Source organism: Cyprinus carpio, chromosome B8, assembly GCF_018340385.1.
Source record: "Cyprinus carpio isolate SPL01 chromosome B8, ASM1834038v1, whole genome shotgun sequence".
NCBI lineage: Eukaryota > Metazoa > Chordata > Actinopteri > Cypriniformes > Cyprinidae > Cyprinus > Cyprinus carpio.
In genome coordinates, this window is record NC_056604.1 from 5,474,507 (window position 1) to 5,486,862 (window position 12,356).

Genomic DNA, 12,356 nt, shown 5'->3' on the forward strand with positions numbered 1-12,356 from the left:
TCACAGTTTAAAACTGTAAGACTCAAAAGCATGTGCAAATGATGGGTAACCCGATTGGGTAACCCACCCAATCTGGCAACACTGTTCCTGTCTGGTTTGTTTATATTTCCTGCAATAATCCAAAAGCCAATGGAAATTGCATTTTGTCTCTGGAACCAGGGTGATGGTAACTTACGGGTTGGCTTACAAAAATATATCTGCACTCCGGCACTCTATATTTAGGTTTTACAGAATGCTGACTAGGTAGCAAGAAAATCCTAAATATCGCACATCCTTATAAGATTGTTTTAGGAGTTACATTTTTGTAACCAAAAAGCCGTGCATGTACAGTAGCATTGGCTGTTTGACATAGAGCATATTTCTTACGATGGTCGTCTCTTGTATGTGTCAGTGAATCCACAGAGACTGTAGCTTATTTGCCATTTTGTGATTCTGAAGGGATCTCTTTAAGGCCGCAGCACACCCTCAATGCGCCCTTTTGCCTGATGCGGACTATTACCTGCCATTTTATGCACCATTACGTCACTGAAGTGTGCGGTATTTCAGACTGGGCTGTATTTTGCTGCACATCTATATTGTTTGCTGCACAATGCGGGATTTGCAGAATTTCTTCTTTCCATTATTTCCTGAACAAGAAGATGAATGAGGTTTCAAAATACTCCCAGTCCCGTTACAACTATTACGGACAGTCTGTTGCAAAGAGCCTCAGCTTATATCTGAACCGCTGACCTCATTGTTGCAGAATGGTCCATCTTAATCCAGGTACATTGACACCCTTTTTTGTGCTGGTCACTTTGACTCCGTCTAGTCTATCATTTCGGAACGAGTTCTCTCAAACTTCTCTCTTTAATGGCTCCTATTGGATATCAGCTGCAAGATTGAGGTCTGTTACCAAGGAAAAAAGGCCCCCAATGATATGTTGTATTGTCCATTATTCCAGCCCTTCATTTCTGAAGAGTGATCACATTATCTTGAGTAAGTATGTCACGCTGGGAATGACCTCACCATTTGTCACCACCAGACACCCGAATGGGCATTAATAGTTTCAGCTGATAATTTTTAAAAGCATTAACTGAGACTCTGTTTGCAGACTACGAAATGAAATTGGGATTTTGGTTGAACATGATATAAAACTATATCATGTTTTTGGCAGAGGATTAAGAAACTGTGATAAGAAATTATTATTAGGCCAATCTTTCTACTTTAAATCAAGTCCGTAGAGTCATATAATACTTAAGTTAATTGCATATGTTGAAGGAATAGCAAAGAAACTCGCAGTGAATGACAGAAATCCAGTATAATAGTCTGCAGACTGCTATTATTGACTGCATATTAGCGTCTCTGATGTGCAAATGATTTAGAAAGTGCTTTCCTCTCCCTTTGAAATGCCTCATAAACATGCTGCTTTTATCATTCACTTGGGGTGGGCTTTTCATTGGTGGCTTTTATTGCTTGTTTACAGGTTTGTTTGGGATCACCATTGGGATGTGTCCTGTTGAAAGCCGTTTGCCCCTTCTGAATGCACAAAGCGATCTTGCGTTTACATTAATGCCACATTACCGTATGCGTTTGCTGCACTGCGAGTGCCAACCGCACGCAGCCCTTCACAAACAGTGATTACTGTGATTACATGATGCCACCATGGATTATTGAAACAGCCCATTATGTTTAACAGCTTCAAATGATGTTTTATCACCGTGAAAATGATATTTACCAGAGAGAGAGGCAGGGAAGCTTGTCTCCTTCTGATTATCGTCTGACGTCGTGCCACTGCCACTTTAGTGCCAACCCAGAATCAAATTACTTTGATGAAATGAACCCACTTTCAAAACAATTAGTTTGCAATATTAAATATGTCTTTTAATTTCAGAAATAGCAGTGGGGTGCTTGGTACACTCAAGCACACACATCTCCAGATCATATAAGGGAACAAAGTGCCAGTAACAGTAAAGGGACACTGCTAGATATTCAATCTGAAGTTGTATCAGTTGAATGGGTCAAAAAGGAAACCCTTTGGCAGGCAGGCAGGCCAGCCAGAAGCTGGCGAAAAGAGCAAGTAGACAGTTTTAGGATTTAGTTAAATTATTGAGAGGCAAATTCGATCCTCAGTTTCCACCTCCTCAAAGTACAATCAGGGCTCATAGGCGACTACTGGAACAGCAGGAGTCCTGGATACCTGGGAGATTGCTGCATAACGCCCGTCACCGGATAGATGCTTTCGTAGTTTCGAAACCTTTCTGGCAAAACAGGTGCCGTCGCTACAGCTGTATGGCTCCTGAGTGTGATGTAAAATTTCCATCAAAATCTAATGCCCTCGCTACTAAGAGGTTCACAAGGCTGTCAGATGCAGCTCAATGATTTATCCTTCCACTCTCATGCATAAACCATGGCTTCTGTGTTCGGAATAGAAATTCTTGTGTATACTGTTGGATTTGCATACTGCACAATATATACTACCTATTTTTTTTAAACAGTATATACAGTATATCATGAGAAACTTTCACACACAGCAGCATGCTAAATTGTCCCACATCTTTCGCTACATTGTATGTTCTATAAAGTAAATGTAATACTGTTCATTTTGAATCCAAGTTTGTATAAAAACTTTGCAGTCTGATTCAGTAATCAGTCCAGAGGGTGATGTAAAAAATCTGAAACCTCAGTATTAAGCTTTTTACCTTCATTTTGCTACTTATCAAATGCCTTTTTATGGTTATATTTCGTCATGTTTTTACTTTTGACCTAATAAAGTTTTTCAAAAGTAAATGCATTTGGCTACCAATGATACAACAAAAAGATATTCAGAGTAAGCCATATGTAAAAGTATATGTGTAAAGAAAGCAAAGAACAATTAAAGTAATTATTGCTTATGTCTCCACATGTCATTTCCAGTCAAACTTTGCCAAATGATAATATTTAAGAAATAATATTTACTATTATCATTTTATTATGAAATATATTATTTATTAAAAAATAAGATATAAGAGATTAAAAAAAAGTAGATAGGATGCATACATTTCTAGTTATTAAATTAGTCTAGTAAGACAAAGGAATTATCTTTATCTTCAAAATGCATAATCCACCACAGCAGTTTTATTTTAGAATCATTGATATAGTTTTTTTATTAATTAATTAAATATATTAATTAATATTTTGAATTGCATTTATTTTTATATTTTCTGTTTTTCTTTTAATTTTAATTAAATTTCCAAAGTGATGTTTGTTGTGTTTTTCTATTTTTAGTAGCTTTTTTTTTATATCTATATGATTTTTATTAATTTTAGTTCAGTTATCGTTATTTTAGTACATCAAGCAAAATTAAAAATTAAAAAATATATTTTTAATATTTTATTTGAATTCTTTTAACGTTAATTAAAAAAAATTTTTAGTTGTAGTTGAGTTTTTTATTTTTTAAATGTTAGTTAAATAACCCTGTTCCAGAGAATGTATGAAAAACAAAATCATTAGAAACATACTTAAATTTGTTGATTCAGGCAGATGACAAGCATGTACAAGTGCATCTCAATAAATTAGAATGTCGTGGGAAAGTTCATTTATTTCAGTAATTCAACTGAAATTGTGAAACTCGTGTATTACATAAATTCAATGGACAAAGACTGAAGTAGTTTAAGTCTGGTTCTTTTAATTGTGATAATATTGGCTCACATTTAACAAAAAAAACCAATTCAATTCATCTCAACAAAATGAGAATATGGTGTCATGCCAATCAACTAATCAACTCAAAAACACCTGCAAAGGTTTCCCTGAGCCTTCAAAATGGTCTCTCAGTTTGGTTCACTAGGCTACACAATCATGGGGGAAGACTGCTGGGATCTGACAGTTGTCCAGAAGACAATCACTGTCACAAGGAGGGTAAGCCGCAAACATTCATTGCCAAAGAAGCTGGCTGTTCACAGAGTGCTGTATCCAAGCATGTTAACAGAAGTTGAGTGGAAGGAAAAAGTGTGGAAGAAAAAGATGCACAACCAACCGAGAGAACCGCTGCCTTATGAGGCTTGTCAAGCAAAATCTATTCAAGAATTTGAGTGAACTTCACAAGGAATGGACTGAGGCTGGGGTCAAGGCATCAAGAGCCACCACACACAGACGTGTCAAGGAATTTGGCTACAGTTGTCAGATTCCTCTCTCTTGTTAAGCCACCCTGAGGCAGAAGCTTACCTGGGCTAAGGAGAAGAAGAACTGGACTGTTGCCCAGTGGTCCAAAAGTCCTCTCTTTCAGATGAGAGCAAGTTTTTGTATTTCATTTGGAAACCAAGGTCCTAGAGTCTGGAGGAAGGGGTGGAGAAGCTCATAGCCCAAGTTGCTTGAAGTCCAGTGTTAAGTTTCCACAGTCTGTGATGATTTGGGGTGCAATGTCATCTGCTGGTGTTGGTCCATTGTGTTTTTTTGAAACCAAAGTCACTGCACCCGCTTACTAAGAAATTTTAGAGCACTTCATGCTTCCTTCTGCTGAGCAGCTTTTTGAAGAAGCTGATTTCATTTTCCAGCAGGATTTGGCACCCGTCCACACTGCCAAAAGCACCAAAAGTTGGTTAAATGACCATGGTGTTGGTGTGCTTGACTGGCCAGCAAACTCACCCAGACCTGAACCCCAGAGAGAATCTATGCGGTATTGTCAAGAGGAAATGAGAAACAAGAGACCAAAAAATGCAGATGAGCTGAAGGCCACTGTCAAAGAAACCTGGGCTTCCATACCACCTCAGCAGTGCCACAAACTGATCACCTCCATGCCACAATGAATTGAGGCAGTACTTAAAGCAAAAGGAGCCCCTACCAAGTATTGAGTACATGTACAGTAAATTAACATACTTTCCAGAAGGCCAACAATTCACTAAAATTTTTTTTTTTTTTTTTGGTCTTATGAAGTATTCTACTTTGAGATAGTGAATTGGTGGGTTTTTTGTTAAATGTAAGCCAAAATCATCACAATTAAAAAGAACCAAAGAAATAATCGAAGAAACTTCATTCTTGCGTTTCATGATGATTCATCCTGTCTTTTTGTTCATGTACAAACGCATCTTTCCTCAGTGCATCTCTCTCTTTTTGCATCTCTGGAGTAGCTGTATGATCATCCACCTGGGCTAGGGCTTTGTTTTCCTGTCAGCTCCTCAGCAGTAAGGATAACTTTTCTTTGTATTGGAGTTTAAGTTACCAGCTTCTGATCTCTCCCATTCTTGGCTCAATTTCCATCTTTTGGACCCTTTTCCCAGACCCCTTTGGAGTACATTCTTTCCACAGCTGGTCTTACAATCACTACACATCAGAGCAGTTAGGCTCATTCCCCGGGCTTCCTGCATGCAGACTACTCTCCACTCTCAGTTTCTGGCGTTTCAGTGCAGTGCCATTCCCAGCGGACACTTTGAGGGCTAGAGCCTGTGTCTTTACAAAGGCTGTATCTGGTCTTATTTATGATATGTTTATCCACTGGGCATGAATAGTTAAAGAGTGCTAGAATTCAAATTACGTTTTTAAAAGTGTTTTTGAGTGTTCAAGCCTTTTCCATGCTAACATTGTTGTAGAATCATTGTCATCAGGTGCTGTGAATCTACTAAATTCCAACATTACAGAACAGAGGTTTGCCGATTTGACATAAAAGTTCAAGCTTCTGACATGGCCAGTTATTTACTGGCCCAAGTCAAAAATTACATACAAGAACTTTCATGCAAGGAGTTTAAATATTTAGAAATAGGGGTGGCAGAAATTATTGGAAATAAAACCAAAATCCACAATACTTGGAAATTAAAATAAAAAGGAATTAAGGCTAATTGTTAAGACTCAGACATTGGCTAAAAATTAAACCTAAATGTATTTGTATTTGTAGTATTATTGCCTTAGTATTTTTTCTTAAATATATTTTTAATATATGCATTTTTTTACACTTTTGTATTTATAGTGCAATTTTATAATAGTAATATTTATTATTTTATTTAAACATTTGCAATAATAAGTCACCAAAAAAATAAAAAGTTATTTTTTTTGTTTAATATACTATTTAATAAATATTTATATCAAGCATTCTTTAATATGTATTCACATATATATCAAATAAACTTGAATATATATATATATATATATATATATATATATATATATATATATATATATATATATATATATATATTACAGTGTAATTTCACAATGGGAATTTTATTTTATTTAACCTTTTTATTTAATATTATTATGTGTATTATTAGTTACTATTATTATAGTAAAATTGATATTGTACAGCAGCCCATAAACAAAAAAGAGAAAAAAGCATTTTAAATTGCAATCACAATTTCACTCAAGAAGAAAACTTAAAAAATAGGCAATTAAAAGTTTTAAAAAGAAATCATCACTTCAGTAATTTGCACTGGCCATTTTTCCTAAATGTACATATTTTTGTTTATTTCTGACAGGTTCCTCAGATAGTGGATGAACACTTGCGTGTTTGATTCCAGGTCATTATGACATCACATCCTCCTCTGCTCTCTTTGGACCATCAGGTCAGGATGTTCCGGGTTTTAAGCTGGAGCAGCTGTCACTCTACCACATGGCTGCGCCTCCTGTCGATTCTGTAGGTAGAGGAGGCTAAGGCCCATGTTCATCAGTACACCAGCACTCGCATCCACATTCCATCAAAATCTGTTCATCATCACCTTAGGGGCCTTTTCCCAGTCCATGCCAGGGGTCATGCAGGAGTCCCATGTGGAGAAATAAAGAAGGAGAAGGGAATGCACCGTTGGGAGGCCATGATGCACGCATCGGACCAGATCAGCACAGCGACCCAGAACTGCTGCCCAACATCACGCCTAGGGGGCCCGGATCCTCGATGCACATGTTCCAGGGACACTTAACGCTTCTAGAGCAGTCTCTGACATTTGTCCAGGCCCCTCATTCAGAAAGACACGCCTGACATCCGGCTGCTCCAACGGCTAACAACCGATCAGCCACGCAAGCCTGAGCGCTGGTGGTGTGGATAGGGGCATCAGGGAAGCTCAGTGTCCATCATGGTGGGCCAATGTCCTGGCGGCTGTTTGAGGTAAGAACTCACTCATATGACAGTGAGTGTGTGAGTCTGTGCAACATTCAGAATTGAAAATTGGAAACCAGCTATCCTATCTATCTATCTATCTATCTATCTATCTATCCTATCTATCTATCCATCTATCCATCTATTTTATCTATCTATCTATCTATCTATCTATCTATCTATCTATCTATCTATCTATCTATCTATCTATCTATATGTGTCTGTCTATCTATCAGCCTATCTATCATTCTGTTGTTCTATTGTTTTGTTGTTATGTTGTTTCATGTATCATTCTATCTACTGTTCTATCTACCATTCCTATCATTCTGTATATATACATACTACTGTATATATTACTCTATCTGTCAGTTTATCTGTCTACCGCTCTACGTATCGTTTCTATTGTTCTGTAATTCTCTCTGTCCATGAGGATGATTAAACACCATGAGAATGGTGAAACATTAGGATGATAAACAAAACAACAAAAAAATATTAAATATAATTTGTCAAAACACTTATATGTTCGTGGATCAACATCCTTGAACTACACTCTAGAATTCCTGGAACAACAACACATCAGCTATTTTGTTTCCTTTTTACTCACCAAGGCTGCATTTATTTGATAAAATACATTAAAAATGGAAATATTGTAAAATATTATTACAATTTAAAAGAACTGTTTATTTCTGAATATATCTATTTGAATGTATTGTAAAATTTAATTTTTAGCATCATTCCTCCAGCCTTCAGTGTCACATTATCCTTAAGAAATCATTCTAATATGCTGATTTGTTGCTCAAGAAACATTTATTATTAATATCAGTGATGAAAACAGGTGTGCTGCTTCATATTTTTCTGTAAACTGTGATACACAACCATTTTGGAGTAAGATTATAAAATGTTTTTAATTTTTTATGTTTTTATTTTTTCATTTGGTATGAATTGATTTTATAGGAATTTATAGTGTTGAAAATGTAACAAAATGTTTATTTTAAATAAATGCTTTTCTTCTAAAGTAGTTTTCATTAAATAATAAAAATGACTTGAGTAATGGCTGCTAAAAAATTCAGCTTTATGATCCACAGGAATAAATGTGACCCTAGACCACAAAACCAGTCATAAGGGTTAATTTTTCGAAACTGAGATTTATACATGCTGAATAAATAAGCTTTCCATTGATAGATTTGTTAGGATTTGTCAATATTTAAAAATCTGGAATCTGATGGTGCAAAAAAAATCCTGATAAATACTGAGAAAATCACCTTTAAATTTCTCCAAATTAAGTTCTTCCTTAGTAATGCATGTTACTTAATCAAAAATTAAGTTTCTTTTGATATTCTTACAGTAGGAAATTTTATGAACACATTTTAATGGAAACATGATATTTACTTCTTTAATTACCTAATGATTTTTGGCATAAAAGAAAAAATCAGTAATTTTGACCCATACAATGCATATTTTTGGCTATTAAGCTAAAAACTATACCCCAGCGGACTGGTTTTGTGCTCCAGGGTCACATATTATATTTTTAAAATATATTTAAATAGAAAACTCTTATTTTAACTAGAACCATTATTTCATAATAGTACTGTTTTTATTGTATTTTTGTTCAGTAAATGCAGAATCGGTGACTTCTTTCAAAAACATGAATAATCTTAATTATTCCAAACCCCAGTTTGACCCCCCAGTGTACTGTGGTGTAGCTTTAACCCCTGCCATGACCTTTCTTCAGCTCAATAATAGCTAAGTAAACATTTCCTGTAACTAAATAATATTGCACATGCATGAGTGAACTTGTGACTCAGAGTGTCCACTCCTGTTTGTTGGAAAAAAACTGGAGAGTAGGATTGTTGTTGGATCAAGCTCAATTTGGACAAAGATAAGAGAGAGCACATTACTTGTGTAATCAGTGCATTTTTGTGTGTTTGCTACAACAAAGCATGGAGAAACTCCAGCGAGAACTGCTTGGGTACAGACTATTAGGCTGTGGATTGGGCATTTATGATCAGAATTTACCCACAAAAGCACAAAACCCATGCACATTTTCCCTTTAAGCAAACAAAAGCTGAGGGAGCTTTAAACAAGTGTGAACAACTATGCATTATTTGTCCTGAAACTGCTCCAACTTTCTCCCAAGAGGATCATACTTTGCGGCTCTCTATATTGCGTAAAAATTAGGCTTGTCTGAGAACACATGGCATGGACACTCCCTGCCTGGGAACGAGGGGAATCTCTGGTGACTTACCCTTCAGATTTGCTCCCCTAGTGTAAGCTTTTTTATGGCTAAGGCCACTTCTGCTCCCCTATATCCTCAAGTCTCCATAGGACTCCAAATCCCTTCCTAAAAGTGCTGGTTCTTATGTTTGAAATGGTAGTCGACATATTGTTCTGAGAGCATGTAGAGAGTTTTTTCCTCTTTTGTAAGGTGAAATGTGGAAATTGATTTTATGAGAGTCGACCGAGTGACAGACTAATAAAGCTTTTTTTAGCTCTTTCTCTCTAGCTGCAGCCAAAGACAACAGAGTCAGAGCTGCTTCTATATGCCACCCACGCTTCTGGTGTGCACTCGTTAAAACCCCAAGAGAAGAAGATGTTTTTATGTCATAATACAATTTGAGCTTCCTAACCCATCTGTGATGTGCAATATTGAGCTTTTTAAAGAGCTCCCTACCCCATTTTATGAACAAAGCAATGTGTGGGATGATCGGCTGATTGATCGTGAATGGAATTGCTCTGACAAAGCAAAAATGTTCAACAGAGACCCACGGGAAAGAAAGTCTGAGGTCTTTTTAATATCTCATTTGATTCTTTTATGAAAAAGTGGAGAGCAAATGGAGATTTCAGATTTGCTTCTGCTTAGTCTGCAATCAGAGATACGATCGGAACTATTTCTCGGAATGATCTGAGCTGCTCTCTACATTCATTTTGCAGCATTATACTCTTGATGTGCTTAGAATGGACTCGCTTTGTCTATTTTTATTTCTCCTAAAGAATTTTAGGAGAGGATGAAGTTGAGTAAGCATTTGGAGCAGTGTAGGGGACCACAAACCTGTAATGTCAGATTAAAGCGATCGCAGCATGAATGCCGAGGCCTCACGTGTTTATTCGTGATGGATTGAAGAAAGAATACAGCTTGTTTTTGTTTTTTGAATCCAGCATTTCCAGTTCACAGTTGTCATGGAAATGCTGTAATCTCATTCTACAGGACATTGCTAAGCCCCTTTAGTTGATTTCTGCCCTTTGTCAAATGCATGCTTGTTACATGTTTTAGGTGATCCAATAAGCTGGTTATAAATACAAAATATCAAAGGCATCTTTAAAAATTAAAATATTAACATGTTTATTAAAACTATGGTATATGACCCACATGCACCCTGATAGTCCTTCAAACCGAAAAATGACACTAAAAATACATCAGGCAAAAAATGCTTTGTGCCTGATAACGGAATCTTTGACTTTGACATGTTTTCTTTAAGGAATTTGAAGAACTGCCAAGGGGTATGAATTGAAAGAAAGTAAAGAATTACTTAGATTGAATGTAAAATAAATTAGACCGCATGATTATAGCAATATATCTTAGTTGCTTTAGCAATTAAAGGCTACAAATTTATTTAAATAATTGATATAGTCTGTACATTTGCCTTATTTTATATTAGGTTAATATACCATGGTATATATTGTAACACCAGTTCACTGTGTCTATATACAATGTTTCTTTATTTATTTTCTCCCAACAGATTTAATAGGAAATTTTCAAATTTCATTTGAAAAAACACAAAAACCAGAAGTGCATTTCAAGTTTTTCACAGGAATTATCCCATTGTTGCTGTTTGTTAATGATAGAAAGGTGTTAGACAATAGGCAAGTATCTGTGGGGATCAGCTGTCTGTAGCCAACCCTCTAATTGAGAAACACATGTGGAATAAAGTCTGGAAACGAATTGGAACAAAGCAGTGGTACAGTGGATCTTCCATTAACCGCCTTGTGTTGCGTCTGTATGATGATGGGGCACAGCATCAGCGCGAGTGATTATTCCAGTCTACAGATTGGCTCGCTGAAGCATGGACAAAGGTTGGACAGCCACCTCTTTCCATTTATCATGTTTTTGTTGTTTAAATATGCTTGGGACAGTTTTTTCAAACAGCCATTTAGCCCATGTTTTGCATACGAAAAAGCCTGTTGTTTCGCTGATATTTTTACACAGTCTATCAGTAAGAATGTGTTTGATGGGTCAGATAAACATCATGAAAATATCATGAGACAGATTGTGAGCACAATGCTAGGGTTCTGGAAATTTCTTTGATGTTTGTGACGCCAAAACACCTGTTGTTTGTGGACAGTCTTTGTGTTTGAGACAGATGACTGTGCGATAGGTAATGAATCTGTGGATGTGTCCCAAATTGCCATACTTCTGCTAATGCTATGCATCTCTCTGAGAAAGTAGTTTGTTTTTTTTTTTTTTTTTTTTTTTTTTTCTCCACTGATTTTGATTGTAAAGCATGTGATTTTTTAGATTTGCAGGGGTATGCTTACATACTACTACTACTGTGCTATTTCTACAGTATATTCCTCATATCTTGCTATTTTCTACATAGCACCAGTCATGTATGCATCATTTTTGCATCATTTTCTGCATAGAGTAGTTTGGAATGATTCTATTTGATTTAGCAGTTGGATTTAGCCGGACTCTTTGACACTGACTGATTATTTTTGGACTCTTTGCACTGACAAACACAAAGACATTTTATGACACAAACTTGAATTAAATATGCAAAACTATTTTTTTGTTTTTAATTTTTTAACAAACGTCACAAAAAGATTTTTAAAATAAACTAGAATAAAATTTGGAAAAAACACAATGGGTTTTATTTCATATTGTTATATCGCAACAAAACATTGTCATCATTTATTCAGTGTCATGTTTTTTTTTTTTGTTATTCCAAACCTGCTTAATTTTTTTTTTATCTAAGGAACGCTGGGGATCCGTACAAAAATTGAACACCCACTTGATTTCACTGAATTGACAAAAAAAAATATAAAAAAAAAAAAACAAAAACAAAAAACCCTGAAACATTTTTCAAAATATCATCTTTTGTGTTTTCATGGAGAAAAGTTGTACAAGACAAGTTTTCAGATAAATTAAGTAAATAATGACAATTTTCATTTTTGTGGGTGAACTTAGGGCCTTCAAAAAAAGTCAACATTTAAGTCTTAAAATCAATCTGAAAACTTAAATGCTAAACAAGAAAAAAAGTTTAATTAAAATGCTAAAATCTTAATTATTAAGCTTCTACATTTAAAAACTGCTTTGACAGTACAAAGA

General features: G+C 35.6%; 1 protein-coding gene and 1 pseudogene across 1 annotated transcript in view; both read left to right on the forward strand.

The window, feature by feature from the left end:
- The window catches only part of LOC109045602 (metabotropic glutamate receptor 6-like), a 200,175-nt gene that overhangs the window by 143,369 nt on the left and 44,450 nt on the right, over positions 1-12,356 (forward strand). The window lies entirely within an intron of this gene.
- The window catches only part of LOC122138317, a 45,812-nt pseudogene that overhangs the window by 3,030 nt on the left and 30,426 nt on the right, over positions 1-12,356 (forward strand).